At 40.4% G+C, this 17,148-nt stretch overlaps 1 long non-coding RNA gene across 1 annotated transcript; it reads left to right on the plus strand.

The window, feature by feature from the left end:
- Positions 1–1,385: 1,385 nt before the first annotated feature.
- Positions 1,386–13,161, plus strand: LOC149125159 (uncharacterized). The gene is made up of 3 exons (XR_016212142.1): positions 1,386–1,795; positions 10,378–10,443; positions 12,787–13,161. It is a non-coding gene; the product is annotated as an uncharacterized LOC149125159 (long non-coding RNA).
- Positions 13,162–17,148: the final 3,987 nt, after the last annotated feature.

The raw sequence follows: 17,148 nt of genomic DNA on the forward strand, positions 1-17,148 counted from the left end.
GCAAGATCGGAAATGCAGCAGCCGGGACTCGAACCGGCAGCCATATGGGATTCCAGCACTGCAGGCGGGGGCTTTTACCCACTACACCACAGCGCCGGCCCCTTAAGATTTGTTTTATTACTTGAAAGGGTTACAAAGAGGGAGAGGGAAGACAGAGAAAGAGGTCTTCCATCCGTTGGCTGATTCCCCAGATGGCTGTGACAGGCCAAAGCGAGGAGCTAGGAGCCTCTTTTGGGTCTCCCACATGAGTGCAGAGACCCAGGCATTTCAGCCATCCTCTCTTGCTTTCCCAGGCACCCTAGCAGGGAGATAGATCGGAGGTGAAGCAGCCAGGACTCAAGCCGGTACCCTGCTACACCACAATGCTGGCTCCTAATTCCATTTTTTAACCAGTTTTTGAAAGTATCCTTGCACTTAGAGTAAATACTGAATGCATGCCTGTTTGAGAAATTGCTATTTGTTTTATAGTTGTAATATGTTTTTGAAAAGAGTTCATATATTTTGAAATATGCCCCTAAAATATTTTCAGATGCCATCTAGAACTTGTTTCAAAATAAACCAGTAAGGGGCAGAGAGATACGGGTGGCATCCTATACGGGTGAGGGTTTGAGTCCCAGCTGCTCCACTTCTGATCTAGTTCCCCTATGGGATGCTGGCATTGCAGGAGGAAGCTTAACCTATGCCAGCGCACCAGCCACCTGTTGGTAGTTTGAAAGAAGACATAGTTTACAGAAGTAGTAGATAATAGGGTGAAAACATCTTCTGATAGGTACCCCATTGACCATGGTGAGGTGGTGTTTAATAACTAGCTGTCCAGAATGAGAAACCTTATTTGTAGTATTTGCCAGTTTCTGTGGTGTAAATACTCCTACCAGAACCAATGTCAAACTATCAATGGGACATTATGTTACTAAACATGGCTGGGAAGAAGCATGCAATAACCAGTTTTATTGTATTTCCACCATATAGAGGCCAGTGGCTTCTGTAATAAATGTCAGTGTAAATAACCTCACAAACAAATAATATTAAATATTAGTTGAAAGAATCAGAAATTGGCGAGTTTTGAATATTTATTACTGTCTTTTTAATATAATTACTCATCTATGACTTTATATAACTTAATTTTTAATAATCGCTGTGATTAACAAACACTTTGCAAAATTTATGAAAATGTAACAAGCAACTCTTTTAACTTATTATAGTTAGGTTCTAGTACACCACCAATCATTAACTGCCCTTCAGGTACACAGCTTCCAGTAGCCATATTTTTACAATGTTTTACTAGATCCTGGCCACTGCTGATGGAAATAAATAGGGATAGGAAGAGGTCCAAAGTCATTTCCCACAGAACTTGGAAATGAATCAGACTGGGAATCATTCTCCCCATGTGGTTGAAACTATAACTCATGAACATTTGAAGCTACAGGCAGTCACTTTTTGACTCTAATGTGGACTGAGTAGTAGGTAAGATTGATCTCCTAGGGAGGAAAAATGAAGAGATGAAAAGGAAAGAAAAAAGTGGGAAACACGCATCTTGGGTGTCTGAAAACCTGGGTTTTTTGTTTGTTTTTCTGAGACCTGGCTGCATTCTACACTCAGGTTTGGGGAGACAGCCTTCTCTCCTTATAATAGTTTTTCCATTGTTTTAAAATAACTTCAGTTGTTTCATATGACTTGAAAACAACAGGGGAGGGGACAGAGCTAAGCCTCCACCTGTGGCACCGGCATCCCATGTGGGCACCGGTTCGTGTCTCAGCTGCTCCTCTTCCTATCCAGCTCTCTGCTTATGGCCTAGGTAAGCAGTGGAGGATGTCCCAGGAGCTTGGGTCCCTGTATGCATGAAGAGAGATAGGAGGAAGTTCCTGGCTCCTGACTTTGGATCAGTCCGGCTCTGGCCTCGTGGCCACTGACCTTTCTCTCTGCTTTACGTCTCTCTCTCTCTCTCTCTCTCTCTCTCTATCTCTGTGACTCTGCCTCTTAAATAAATAAATAAATAAACAACATTTTAACAAAATAAAATGGGAATACAATGGAAAGATTAAATATCAAAATTGACATAATACAATACAAAGAGAGAAATGTTCAATTGCTTTACAAGCTGTAGATGAAAACAGGGAAATCTGCCCTAACAATGTTTATAGATAACAAACAGTAGATTAAATATTTGAACTCTCCTCTCTGACAAATCACAAACTAAATAGACCTATTTTCTCCTTAGATTCCACTACAGTGTATGTTTTGGTTAAGTGCTTCTCATTGTTGCATAAAGCATTGTTTTAAGGCAGCTGAATGATAAATAGCTCTGCGTTGGTGAGCTCAGCTACTCCCATGGTTTAATCGTCACAAACACCATCTATATCGCAATGATTACTTCAGCCAGGCTTCTTACTTGATGTTAATTATCTCCTTGACATCTTTACTTGGATGTGTCATGGATAGCTCAATTTGTAAAAGCCCTACAGTGTCCATCCACTTACTTATTCTAGGCATTTGGAACTCATCCTTCTCCCTCACTTCACACCCCTAGCACTTAAGGTGCCATGGGGATGGGGGTGGAGCAAGAGAGATCTCAGAGTGAGGGGCTTATACACAGACAATGAATGCCTTATTTACATCTCTGTGTGGCAAGTGTTACAACAGGCATAATATACAGTACTTTGGAGACACGTAATAGATGAAAAACCTCATGAAAAATTCATATACTCTTTTCTAGAATCTTCTCTCTTCTGGTACTTACTACCTGAAAAACACATTTTACCTTACAGATTTGAGCTCATTCTGCATCTTGCCCAGGACTTCTTTGATAACCTTTCTCTAATAGAATTAGGTGTCTCTTTTGTGCTCCCACTGCCTCTATTATAACAATTAGAATCATAGAAAAGTTATAAGGTACTATGGAAACTCAGGAGAGTACTGGGCGCGTAAAAGGTATCCAGCACATATTTACTGAAGAGAAGAAAACAGGACTGAACAAAGACTGATAAAACTTCTGTATCAGACTATCGGAAAGTCTGATTGCTGGCCACCATTCAATGAACTCCATAAATTCTCCCCCTGTCTTCTTTTTCTCATTTGTTGAATAAGAAATTGGGTCCAAAGTTTCCTTGATCTTTAGTAATAAGATACATAGCTCCAATTTTTTCATGAATAAACTGAAGATATTATCAACTACATAGAATTACCATGAAAATCAAATGGGTGAAAGTGCATTTACAAGTGTAAGATGCTAAAAAATTTAAATATGACTCAGTAATTTTAATTTCTTTCTAGCTCTAAATTTCTATTATTCTAATCATGTTAAATTGTAAAATTATAAATCACTGTTTCTTACTTTTTGGTATAATTTTCTTATTTTTTGGTCACTTGTGGGCCTGAGGGGCAGGAAGCAGGTGAAAAAAATCAATAGACTTTTCATATGGTTAAGTTTTGGCATTAACTGTACCAAATTTTCTATAGCAACTTTCAGGACAAGTTTTCAGGAATGTTTTAAAAATGGTTTTGGCTAACCAGAACATAATGTGTAGCTGCTACTTTTGTGCTTGGGTAACTATGCATGCTTCGGAAAGACGTCAACACAAGTGTGCTCCTGTAAATGAATGCTGTCTTCTAAACTGACTCACTGGACCAGCACAACCAGTTCACATGCCAGTGTAAGTGGAGAAAGGTGTAATAAAACAAGGCAAGGTTGAAAGGCATTTAAAAGCTGAGTAGTTAAATCTATACTAAGTTAATCATTGCATTTGTTTTTCTTCCTTTTGGAGAAAGAAAAACAAGTCAGAAAGTCAACCCAGGTTTGGAATTAATATGTACTGGCTTTCTGTTGGGAGAATCTATTTATACTCCTTCTTCTCCATCTCCAGCCTTAATTTGATAAAAAATTAAATAGATTAACTGCTCATCCTGGCTTCCTCCCTTCCTGCCTCTTTGGTTTTTTTCCACCCAGGAGTATTTATTGATCATCTATTACATGCCAGGCACAGACCAAAGCATTGTTTTTTTATGCCAGAACATAGGACTTGAACTTGAGCTTCTTTATCAGAAGTTCTCAAACTGGTCTGTACGTAGATTTACAGGGAAATATTATTGAAAATGTAGACTCCTTGCCTTTATCAGGGAGATCACATGTGAAGTCTCCTGGTAGGCCTAAGAATCTGTCATTTTAACCAGTATCTCAAGGGAATAAAAAAACTAGATTTGTATTTTTATTTATGTTATTTTTTAAAGTTTTTTTAAATTTATTTGTAAGAGTTACAGAGAGAGGTAGAGACAGAGAGAGAGAGGTCTTCCATCCACTGGTTCACTCCCCAGATGGCCGCAACTGCACTGATCTGAAGCCAGGAGCTTCTTCCAGGTCTCCCACATGGGTGCTGGGGCCCAGGGTCTTGGGCCACCTTCTACTGCTATCCCAGGCCATAGCAGAGAGCCGGATCGGAAGAGGAGCAGCCAGGCCTAGAACCAGCGCTTCAGGCCAGGGCTTTAACCTTCTGCTCCACAACGCCGGCTAGATTTTTATTTTTAACGGATAATTCTATAAACTTCTGTATTTAGAAATATTTATTGGAAAGGCAGAAAAACAGAGAGGAAGAGACAGAGATAGAAGGGAGACAGAGCAAGAGCGAGAGTGAGAGAAAGAAAGAATAGCTCTCTGCTGGTTCACTCCCCAAACAGCCACAACAGCCAGATCTGAGCGAGGCTGAATCCAGGAGACTGGACTCCACCCTGGTCTACCACATGGTGGTAGGGACCCACATATTTGGGCTATCACCCACTGCTTTCCAGTCATATTAGCAAGGAGCTGAATCAGAAGCAGAGTAGCTAGGACTTGTACCAGTATTGTGATGTGGGATGATGGTGTTGCAAGTAGAAGTTTAACCTGCTGTGCTGAAGTCTATCAGTTTCAGTGAAATTAACAGAACACCTAAAGATTGGGTTTGTGGGCAGGCTAATACCCAAAAGTTTTATCTAGCTCTCTTTGAAAACTGGAATGGGTGTCAGCATTGTGGGTGTCAGCATTGTGGCATAGTGAGTTAAACTGCCGCAGTACCAGAATACTGTACAGGCACCGGTTTGAGTCCCAGCTGCCCTACTTTCAATGCAGCTCCCTGCTAAAGTGTCTGGGAAAGCAGCAGAAGATAACCCGGTGCTGGGGCACTGCACCCACGTGGGAGCCCCAAATGAAGTTCCTGGCTTTGGCCAGGCTTAGCTTGGCCGTTGCTGCCATGTGGGGAGTGAACCAGCAGGTAGAAGATCTCTCTTTCTCTGTCTCTCCTTGTTGCTCTGTAACTCTGCATTTCAAAGAAATAAATTAGTCTTCAGGAAAAGAAAAAAAAAAAAAAACCCTGGAATGAAGTTCTCCAATCAAATCTGGACTCTGACACTGCCATGTAGGAGCTGTTTGGCTGGTTGTTTAAGTCAAGTTAACTCTTAGTACTTGGCCGTCCTCTGTGAAGGTATCACCGTATCTCTTAGAGACACTCTGTAGATCTATCATGTAAAGCATGTGTGTTTCCTGTCACTTAGCAATAAATGCTCAGAAGATGGTGACTATAATAATGATTGTTACTGTTACTGTAACATTGTTGGTAGCAGTTTCATCATGGCCCCCTTGTTTACAGGGAAGAGGTGCAGCACCTAAGTTTTGTGCAAATTAAATGGTTATGCTCTTGGAAAATGACTAGATGATTGTATTAAACAAGAAACATGTTCTGACTGCTTCTGTATTATTTTCATTGAAACAGATCTGATTGTGTTAGTAACAATCCTTTTGCTGTACACTTTCCCTGTATTTATTTATTAAACCTCTAAATAGGAGGAAACATTATTGTTCTTCTGAAGTTTTGTTTTCATTGCTTATTTTACTTTTTCTTTTTCTTTCTTTCTTTTTTTTTTTTTTTTTTTTTTTGACAGGCAGAGTGGACAGTGAGAGAGAGAGACAGAGAGAAAGGTCTTCCTTTTGCCATTGGTTCAACCTCCAATGGCTGCCGCGGCCGGCACTCCACGCTGATCCGATGGCAGGAACCAGGTGCTTCTCCTGATCTCCCATGGGGTGCAGGGCCCAAGCACTTGGGCCATCCTCCACTGCACTCCCAGGCCACAGCACAGAGCTGGCCTGGAAGAGGGGCAATCGGGACAGAATCCGGCGCCCTGACCGGGACTAGAACCCGGTGTGCCGGCGCCGCAAGGCGGAGGATTAGCCCATTGAGCCAAGGCGCCGTCCTCATTGCTTATTTTACAAGAGCAGAAATTTTATCCAGTCCAGGGAAGGAAATTACATCTGGCCCTGACTATGATATAAGACATGTCATTAACAAAGACAAGGAATGTGGAGAAGAATCAGGATTGTCAGTATTAGGAGAAATTAGTTCAGTTTGGGCCAGTTTCTTCAACACTTACACCTCGTACTTTGTACTCTAAAATGCTCAAATTTAAGTGCATGCAGCATTATCTCATTGCATCTTCTTAAGAACTCCAGTGAGGAAGGTACTAATATTATCCCCATTTTTAAAAGAGATTTCCTCTTTAAAAATGAAACTTAAGTTAGCCAAACAAAAGAATGTGGAAGACTCCAACATGAACCCAGAACTATTTGACCTTAATTCCCACCTTGGCCTGCCATACTAAACTGCCTCCCAAAAATTTCCATTTCAAGGGTCGAAAGTGATTGGAGCATCCTAAGAAGACTCAATAGGGAAAAAAGGGGAGTTACACAATTAGCTCTCAATTTTACTGAGTCCAAAGCCTACTTATTTCTAAAATTCTTCTCTAAAATCTTGAAGAAAATATAAAAAGACATTTCCAGAAAATTGTCTTGTAGCCCTTCCTCTGCATGATTGACCTTATCTTTGATCCACACTCATACTCTTTTTTTTTTTTTTTTTTTTTTTTACAGGCAGAGTGGACAGACAGAGAGAGAAACAGAGAGAAAGGTCTTCCTTTGCTGTTGGTTCACCCTCCAATGGCCACCGCAGCCAGCGCACTGTGGCCTGCGCACCGCGTTGATCCGATGGCAGGAGCCAGGTACTTATCCTGGTCTCCCATGGGGTGCAGGGGCCATCCTCCACTGCACTCCCTGGCCACAGCAGAGAGCTGGCCTGGAAGAGGGGCAACCAGGACAGAATCCAGCGCCCCGACCGGGACTAGAACCCGGTGTGCCAGCGCCGCAAGGCGGAGGATTAGCCTAGTGAGCCGCAGCGCCGGCTCACACTCATATTCTTTATCCCAGTGTATCCACAACATGAAGAAGACATTCGTGTGTTCTTAGGTTTATTAGGGTTTTCATAATGAAATGTGATGACTCAGTAACCCTGTGTAACGCAAGTTAAACAAAATCATTTAAAATTAAAATGTCTGTGCTGCTTCTACCTGCTAAGAGAGTAGTTGAATTCATTTCAGAGGGAGAAGAAATTTATATATTGTTCCCTTTCCCCTTTTGTAAAGAATGAGAACAGCAAGCATAAGAGCACTCAAAAAATCTAAAACATTCTCACACCTTCTCTTTTCTAAGAACAGGTAGAGCAATTGCAATCAGGAGGAAAGTAAAACTTTTATTATTCATGTGAAAAGATTTAGACCATAATTGCTTGAATTTCAAAGGACATGCTTCTTTCTTTATAAAGGGGTAACACTTAAAGCCAAATGCTTTTGAAGACTATCTGGTAATGCAACCTCAGGATCTTGGAGAAAGCTTGGCAGACATCTGCTTTTTAAAAAATTATTTTGGGGACCAGCACTGTTGTTCCACTCCAATCCAGCTCCCTGATAATGGGCCTGGGAAAGTAGAGAAAGATAGCCCAAGTGCTTGGGCCTCTGGCACTCCTTGGAGACCTGGATGAAACCCTTGGCTCCTGGCTTTGCGGCCATTTGGGGAAGTGAACCAGTGTATGGACTATCTCTCTGTCTTTCTTTGTAACTGCATCTCAAATAAATAAATAAATATTTAAAAAATTTTAAATCCCTCCTAGAATACTGAACCACTAACGTGAGCAATTGTTTGCTCTCAAAATAGATAATTCCTCTAAGAAAATATTTTTTGGCATAAGTACCAAATAAGTGAAAAAGAAATTGAATCAGTAAAAAAAAGTGTGCCGCGGCTCACTAGGCTAATCCTCCGCCTTGTGGCGCCAGCACACCAGGTTCTAGTCCCGGTCGGGGCGCCGGATTCTGTCCCGGTTGCCTCTCTTCCAGGCCAGCTCTCTGCTGTGGCCAGGGAGTGCAGTGGAGGATGGCCCAAGTGCTTGGGCCCTGCACCCCATGGGAGACCAGGATAAGTACCTGGCTCCTGCCATCGGATCAGCGCGGCGGCCATTGAAGGGTGAACCAACGGCAAAGGAAGACCTTTTTCTCCGTCTCTCTCTCACTGTCCACTCTGCCTGTCAAAAAAAAAAAAAAAAAAAAGTGTTACAGAACTGACTTCTGTATTATCATATATTGTCAATGTGATTTTTAAATTGATGTGCCATATCCTGCCTAATGGAGGCTTCAGTCTTTCAGCTGCAAGATGTAATTTACAAGCTTTGGAATTGTAGGAGCAAGCACTAGGTGAACTCCTAAGAACAACCTCCACTCTCCATACTCACAAGACCATGCCGGCCATGTGCAGCAAGCCCTCTTTGCTTCCAGAACACCCCCTAGTCCAAATGTTATGGCAGCAGAAAGCACTCTGGGTCTGGACACCTTGTACCAAACAGGGCCAGGACTGTCCACCACCACGCATGGATCTCATGGATCTGATTGGCGGAACCCAAAGCATCTGCAATGCTTAGTATGAAGGCTTTTTACTGTCCAACCAACATGGTGTACAAAGTGTGATTACATGCCCCCCAGAATAAAAACAGAGCAATGTGTTGTGGTTTTTTTCCTTAACCATTCTTTGAATTTCATATTTTTATGAAATTATATGTTACATGTTTTTCAGTAGGAAAAATTAACAAAACAAGTTGCTGAGTCAAATAGCATGAACACTTTTCAAGCTTTTTATAATGATTGCAAAATAATCCTCTTGGAAACATCCGTTTTATATTCTTTCCAGTAATTCTAGTTGCACACTGTCAATCTTGATGAAAATATTTATTAGTATTTTAAAAAGTGGAATAATACATAATGTAAAATCTTTGAATTTCTTTTGCTAGTGAATTTGAACATTTTAATTCTTATCTAATTGTCTTTTTAAAAAACTTTTTTAAACAGAAGCCAGAGTGAGCTTCATTCTTTTTTTCTTAAGAAGTTTTAACCTCATTCTTTTTTGTTTGTTTGTTTGTTTGAGAGCCAGAGTAACAGACAGAGAGAGGGAGAAACAGAGAGAAAGATCTTCCATCCACTGGTTCACTCCCCAAATGGCTGCAATGGCCAGAGCTGGGCCAATCCGAAGCCAGGAGTCAGGAGCTTCTTCCAGGTCTCCCATGTGGGTGCATGGGCCCAAGCACTTGGGCAGTCTTTTGCTGCTTTCTCAGGCCATTAGCAGAGAGCTGGATCAGAAAAGGAGCAGCAGGGACACGTACCGGCACCCATATGGGATGTTGGCACCACAGGAGGAGGCTTAGCCTACTGTGCCACAACACTGGTCCCTATATTTGTCATTGGCCTTTTCCCCTAGTATTTGTCAGCGATGGGTAACTTATTAATAGAGAAATAAAGAACTTTGACATCATGTGACCCTTTACTATAGACCTGTGTTGGTAGATAATCCTTGTAAGATCTTTCAAGTTAAATACCAAGGAAAGCTTCTTCTTTTTTACTATCTCCAAAATTAAACTTGATTGAAGCCTGCAGTCCTTATCTTCCAAAGCTTGATTGAGATGCAGCCAACTGAATTTAGCTGCAAATACTAAACTTCAAATGTGAGCCTCTGAACAGTGTAATTGTATGAGGTCTGGTGGCACAGGCACTGGTTCTGAACGGCTAACTCCTTAAGGTAAGAGCCACGGAAGGAGGAGCGTTCTGTAAGGGAGAGTGACTCAGGGAGGCTGCTAAGTATAAGCCTCCAGAGCTTGCACTCCACCTGCTGGAGTCTGCTGGTGAAGGAAGTATTTTCCCTTGAGTTAATGAGATGAATTCCCAGGGAACTCTCAGGCAGTCAGGACAACAACTCCTTTGCTTCTAGTGGATAGCACGTACAGCATCCAGACTGAAATGGTGACAGCTTTATTATTATTCATTTTTAAACTATTCCTAGAGGATAAAGACCTTCTCTTCTGTTCTCAGGTAACTATAGGGAAGTTTAGAGGAGGCACAAAAGAGAAGAGTTGTTTTACTCACATTTAGTAATTTATAGAAAAAAGAAGTCGTTGTAAATTCCCCTTTGAAACTAGAATATTAAAATTTCATTAGGAAAGACCTGTACATGCGCATAATAATTAAACAACTGCCGTATCTTTACAGGCTATGTTGATCATACTACAGACTTGTCAACATTCTCCATCTAGTGGCAAGATTGGTTAATTGAAAGTAAGTCTTTGAAATGAAATATTATACTTCAGCCATGGTCTTAAATATTTAAAAAGAGAACAGTAAAGATTATATTACCAGACATATCTCATCACTGTTTTATTAAATTTTGATGTAATAAATAAAGATAATCCATAATTGCAATTTTATATGGTGTCAAGTTATCTAATTTGGAACAGAAAAAAGCACCATTGCTGGGTAAATAACAAAGTATTTGTAACTGCAGATTTTTTACAAAAGTGTTTTATCACCTTTAATATTTCTAGTTATAATACTGTATTTCTTTAAGATTTATTTATTTATTTGAAAGTCAGAGTTACACAAAGAGAGAAGGAGAGGCAGAGAGAGAGAGAAAGGTCTTCCATCTGCTGTTTCACTTCCCAATTGGCTGCAACGGCCAGAGCTGCACCGATTTGAAGCCAGGAGCCAGGAGCTTCCTCCGGGTCTTACCACAGAGACGGCCTAAGGACTTGGGCCGTCTTCTGCTTTCCCAGGCCATAACAGAGAACTATATTGGAAGTGGAGCAGCTGGGACTCAAACTGGCACCCATATGGGATGCTGGCACTACAGACAGTGGCTTTACCCGCTATGCCACAGTGCCCGCCCCTGGAGCTTTATTTTAACAACAATTTTTGTTTCTTTTATCTGGTTATTTCATGTGAATTCTTTTTTTTAACTTTTATTTAATGAATACAAATTTCCAAAGTACAGCTTATGGATTACAATGGCTTCCCCCGCCCATAACTTCCCTCCCACCTGCAACCCTCCCCTTTCCCTCTCCCTCCCCCCTTCCATTCACATCAAGATTCATTTTCAATTCTCTTTATATACAGAAGATCAGTTTAGCATATATTAAGTAAAGATTTCAACAGTTTGCACCCACATAGAAACACAAAGGGAAAAATACTGTTTGAGTACTAGTTATAGCATTAAATCACAATGTACAGCACATTAAGGACAAAGATCCTGCAGGAGGAGTAAGTGCACAGTGACTCCTGTTATTGACTTAACAAATTGACACTCTTGTTTATGGCATCAGTAATCACCCTAGGCTCTTGTCATGAGTTGCCAAGGCTATGGAAACCTTTTGAGTTCACCAACTCTGATCATATTTAGACAAGGTCGTAGTCAAAGTGGAAGTTGTCTCCTCCCTTCAGAGAAAGGTACCTCCTTCTCTGATGACCTGTTCTTTTCACTGGGATCTCACTCGCAGAGATCTTTCATTTAGTTTTTTTTTTTTCCAGAGTGTTTTGGTTTTCCATGCCTGTAATAGTCTCATGGGCTTTTTAGCCAGATCCGCGTGCCTTAAGGACTGATTCTGAGGCCAGAGTGCTGTTTAGGACATCTGCCATTCTATGGGTCTGCTGTGTATCTCACTTTCCATGTTGGATCATTCTCTCCCTTTTTTATTCTATCAGCTAGTATTTGCAGACACTAGTCTTGTTTACATGCTCCCTTTGGCTCTTAGTCCTATCATTATGATCAATTGTGAACCAAAGGGAGCACATAATGATAGGACTTCATGTGAATTCTTTATATATTGGGTTTCAAAATGAATTGCAGGTGCAAGATAGATTATTATGATATGCAAAGACAGTTGGATAAATCTAGCCATTTGAGCTCTGATTGTGTCTGACTTAGAACGTGCTGCTTCTCTTTCTTCACATTTGCCTGCCAGTTATTGATTACTGGTGCCTTTTCCTCATAATTTAGTCCCCAAATTAGTATTTGTGAGACTTGGTTCTGCTTCTGATTTTCATCTATCCATCTGGGTCAGGCTAAGTTGCAAACTTCACAGGTCATTCCCACAATTATAAAAGTAAGACAAACTAAAAAAAAATCTAGCTTCCTCACTTTTAGGAGATAAGTCTTTGAACCCAGTGAGTGTGATTACTAATTTGGTCAAGGGAAAGGAATATTTTTCCTATTATTCTGTATAAGAACATTAAATATCTAGGCTCTTATGTTCTGAATACACCAAAATAATATTGAAATTATGTGAAAAACTTAACCTAAAGCTAATAAAAACATCTTAATATCTATTCATACTGTCTTACTAATAGTAAAATTACTACAGTAACACAGCATTTTCACTTATGAGATCCTTCTAATTCATAAAATACTTTCCTATATAGCTTTTTAGGGGCACAAACTTTTTCATTGGCTTCTATCCTTTGAACTCCGAAATTGCCAGGCATAGTTGTTTGGAGAAAACATTTGTCTTGTTTTTGTTGTTATCTAGAGTATAAATTTTGTTTCTGTATTTGAAGAATTCTCCACCATGTGCTTTTCTGATAGGAGTGTCAGAATTCACAAACTGTATGTTCCATCTTCCTTTTCAGCTGTGGCCCAGGAAGATGACCTACATTCAACTGATCAGCTGCACACACTCGGCCTTCCACTGGGAGGTAGTCATGCAAGGGAGCAGCAATGGTGGAGAATTTTCTCCAACAATCACACCAACGTGGAAAGGCAAGCTGTTTCAGAGTAGTAGTGGGAATAGAAGTAGTGCAGATGCAAAGTGGCAGAAGAGCTGCTGCTCATGTAAGTGGTGGCACCTAGTGGTCAGCAATGGCAGGGAGGTGCCTTCACGGCTCTGGATCTGTGGTTGCAGTTGTGGCCCTGGTTGCTTAGTGTCACTTACATCTTCATTTTTTCAAAATTTGTTTCCCTAATTTTCTTGGCGATTCTTTTAGTTATATTAAATCCTTTCAATAAATTGCTTTTCTGCTTTAATTAGATTGGTTTCTGTTAGTTGCATTAATAACCCTGACTCTTAAAATGTGAGCATAGAATTGAATGACAAGACTGTATAATGCTGTAAAGACAGATTTTATGAATACTACTTATATACAAAGAAACAAAGACTAAGAGACATTAATCGACTTGGCTAAGATTAAACATTTAGAAAGAACAAAAAGCCAGGAATCAAAAATAATCACTCTCAATCTAAGCTAGGGTTCTTCCTCCCCTATCATAGTGTGGCAGAGCATACAATGTGCTGAATAATTCTTGTCATGTTACCAGGCACACAGGAAACTGAACATTTCACAGTCTCTTTTGTAATTAGTTTGGGGCCATGTGACTCTAGTTAGATTTCACAAAAAAATGTCTTCAGCTCAGCATATTAAACTTAAAATGTTCAAAATAAAAAAAATTTCTAAAATAGCAAGGAAAAAGAAAATCATCAAGTCACATTGAGGGAATACCCATTAGACTAAACAGATTCTTAGCAGAAACCTTATAGTCTAGGAAAGAATGAGATGATGTATTTAAAGTCCTGAATGAAAACAAACAACTGTCACCCGAGAGCATTATTCCTAGGAAAAAAATTCTTTTAGAAATGAAGGAGAGAGGCTGACACTGTGGCATAACAGGTAAAGCCGCCGCCTGCTGTACTGACATCCCCTATGGACACCGGTTCAAGTCCTGGCTGCTCTACTTCCAACCCCGCTCTCTGCTATGGCCTGGGATAGCTGTAGAAGATGGCCCAAGTCCTTGGGCCCCTGCATCCACCCGGGAAACCTGGAGGAAGCTCCTGGTTCCTAGCTTCAGATCAGTGCAGTCCGGCTGTTGTGGCCACCTGGGGAGTGAACCAGCGGGTGGTAGACCTCTCTCTCTCTCTCTTTCTCTCTCTGCTTCTGCTTCTCTGAGGCTCTGCCTTTCAAATAAATAAATCTTAAAAAAAATGGAGAAAATAAATATTTCTAAGTTAAGAAAAAACTGAGGTAATTCAGTTTTACCAGACCAGCCCTATAAGACTTAAGAGAGTTTTTTAAAAAATTTTAATTTTATTATCTTTATTAATATAAAAGGATACACACTTTTAATGATGCACAATGAAATTATACTGCATCATTATGTCTATGTAATTATGGAGAAAGATTCTATTTGCTTACCAGATACTAGCACATATTTGTTGGCCACACACTTATCTGGAGGTTTCAGAGGGTGCTTCCTGGCATGTGTAGGATCCTACCCAGGCCCCACGTGTGTTACCTTTGTTGTTACAAATGCTTACCAGGGTGCAACTCTGCCTCTAGCTTCTGGGAGGTGACATTGCTGTTGTCATTATAACATAGTTGAGGCCTGCTTAGGACTTTGGCCAAGCTTGAGGGTCATAGAGGTTGCAAATGTGAATGTCAATGGAGTTTTGGTGGCAAGGGAAGTGTGTGAAGGCTGTATGGTTTAGCAAATGTGGCCCACATTATTTAGCTTTAATGTCGGGAAATAATATGAAAGAATTGACTAGCACACACCTCATTTAAAAAGAGAAGTGGGGCACAGTGTGTTAAGACAATGCTTAGTATGCTCATCTCCTAAATTGGAGTTCAGTTTTGTCTGTTGACTGTTCCACCTTTGATCCTGCTTCCTGCTAATTCACCTAAGAGAGAACAGATAATGGTCTAAATACTTAGGTTCCTGCTACCCAGGAGACCTAGATGGAGTCCCTAGCTTCAGCCAGGCCCAGCCCTGCCCATTGTAGGCATTTAGGGAGTGAACCAGCAGATAGGGGATTGATCTCTCTCTCTCACACATACACACACACACACATTTACACTATATTGTTCAAATAAATGAATTTAAATTTTTTATTTAAAGAGAAGCCATTGTTCATAGCCAATTGATGGCTGGTGTGTGGGAATAAAAGCTTAGCTTTTACAGATATAAATTCGAAAAAGAATTCTAAAATTCATATTTTTAAGCAAAGTCTACCCATTTCTCAATACCTGCAACAGATTCTATTTTTGAAGACACAACTATGGGGGTTGGCATTGTGGTACAGTGGGTTAAGCTACTGTTTGTAACTCTGGCATCCCATTTGGAATGCTGGTTCAAGTCCCAGTGAGTCTGCTTCTGATCCAGCTTCCTGTTTATGTTCCTGGGAAAGCAACAACAGATGAGGCAAGTGCTTGGCCCCTACACCCACATGGGAGACTCAAGATGAAGTTCCAGGCTCCTGGCTTTGGCCTGGCCCAGCCCCAGACATTACAGCCATTTGGGGAGTGATCCAAGGGAGGGAAGATCTCTTTCTCTCTTTGAATCTGCCTCTCTGTTACTCTGTTTTTCAAATAAATAAAATACTCCCCCCCCCTTTTTTTTTTGTAAAAAGACACTATTGCGGCCAAATCAATTATTCCAGTGGGCCTTAATGGAACTGACACCAGGGCATCACCACTAACAATTGCTGCTAGAAGTAGCTCCTCCCTAGTGCTAGAACCCACTGTCCAAATACACTTCGGAGTCTCTACATAGAAACCAGCATATCTCCATGTGGCATGTGCCAAAACATACGCACTTACTTGAAAAGCAGAGTCCACACATAGAGTACATGAGTAAAATTTCCATTCATATCCTATAAGGAAAAACATGTGTCCTCTTCACTATTGGAGTTTAACTCCACAAACTACTCAGAACAGTCACAGTGCTTGACTAATTTAGTCTCAAACAGTATTTTATGGGAACGAGAAGAGTTATATGATGGTTTGCAATGTTTTGCATTAAATCCAGTAGAGTTTGCTTTCAATATTACCTTCAAAATGAGGCAAAGAAAAGTTGCTAATGCATGGATGGCAGGAACTCATTTCCTCTCCTCCTGGAAGAAAAAGCCTAAACAGATCTTAAAAGCACAACCTCGAAAAACAAAATAGTAATTTTGTACTAATAGGTTCAAAAGTGGGTACTAAGTAGGCTAAGTAATTTTGTACTAAGTAGGTACTAAGTCAGCTGAATCCAGATTTAAGAGAAACTGTCCTCAACATGGAGATTCAGTCTTCTTAATAAAGCAAATTACATTAATGAACATAATATTTAAGCCCAATGTCAGGCTTCTTGTCAGCGGCTGTTCTGCTAATTAGGACTTCATTCAAGATTAATGGAAAACTACTCATGCACGAGAGTAAAAGGGCTAACTCACCCTAGAACACAGAAAACACATTAAATCACCTTTTCTATTCCAAAATTTAAAATCCCTCTTCCCTAGGTAGTACATTTCATTTCAAAGGAAAATAGCCAAACTCTAAAAGGTTAAGCTGTGGAATAAGCCCATATCCAAAGCCATCTTAAAGGTGACTCTCAGGCCAGTAAGATGAGATAGTAGCTGGGCTTGAGGGCAAGACAAACACCATGTTTAGCAAAGGGACAGAGGTCAGGTCACCTCTGATTTCTGGGTAAATTGGCTGGTAGATACTCATTGTGGAGGAAGTTGTTATCAGGTACCTTGAAATTACATAATTAATCTCTGGTGTCACTAAAGGACATGCTCATGAGTTGTTGTTCATGGTAGATATGTCTATCAGGAGAGATTGTGCTGGGTACCCTGAAAAGTATGCTCCACTCGACCAGGCTGACAATATTTCTCCTTGCAAATTAGCAGGGAGAAATTATATACTTCAGGTTATATACTTCAGGCACACACATATTTTGTGTAACTACAGGGTATAAATTAATTGAGTGGGTGGGGCTCTACATAGTGTGTGCATTCAACAATATTTTCTAATTTGATTTAAATAGGCATTTTCCGATGGCAACATGAGCAAATAAAATATAACCGTGTATAGCCCAATTTTAACTTGTCTTTATTCATGGGCTGGAAACATAACTTTTCATCTTTATTTCTGAAATCATTTGTAAAGTTAAATGGATTCTTCTTTCCCCACCTGTAGAACATGCTTAACTATTAAGAAGGAAGAAGGGGAGAAAAG

Source organism: Oryctolagus cuniculus, chromosome 8 (assembly GCF_051225735.1).
Source record: "Oryctolagus cuniculus isolate XC-2025 breed Fujian yellow rabbit chromosome 8, ASM5122573v1, whole genome shotgun sequence".
Lineage (NCBI taxonomy): Eukaryota > Metazoa > Chordata > Mammalia > Lagomorpha > Leporidae > Oryctolagus > Oryctolagus cuniculus.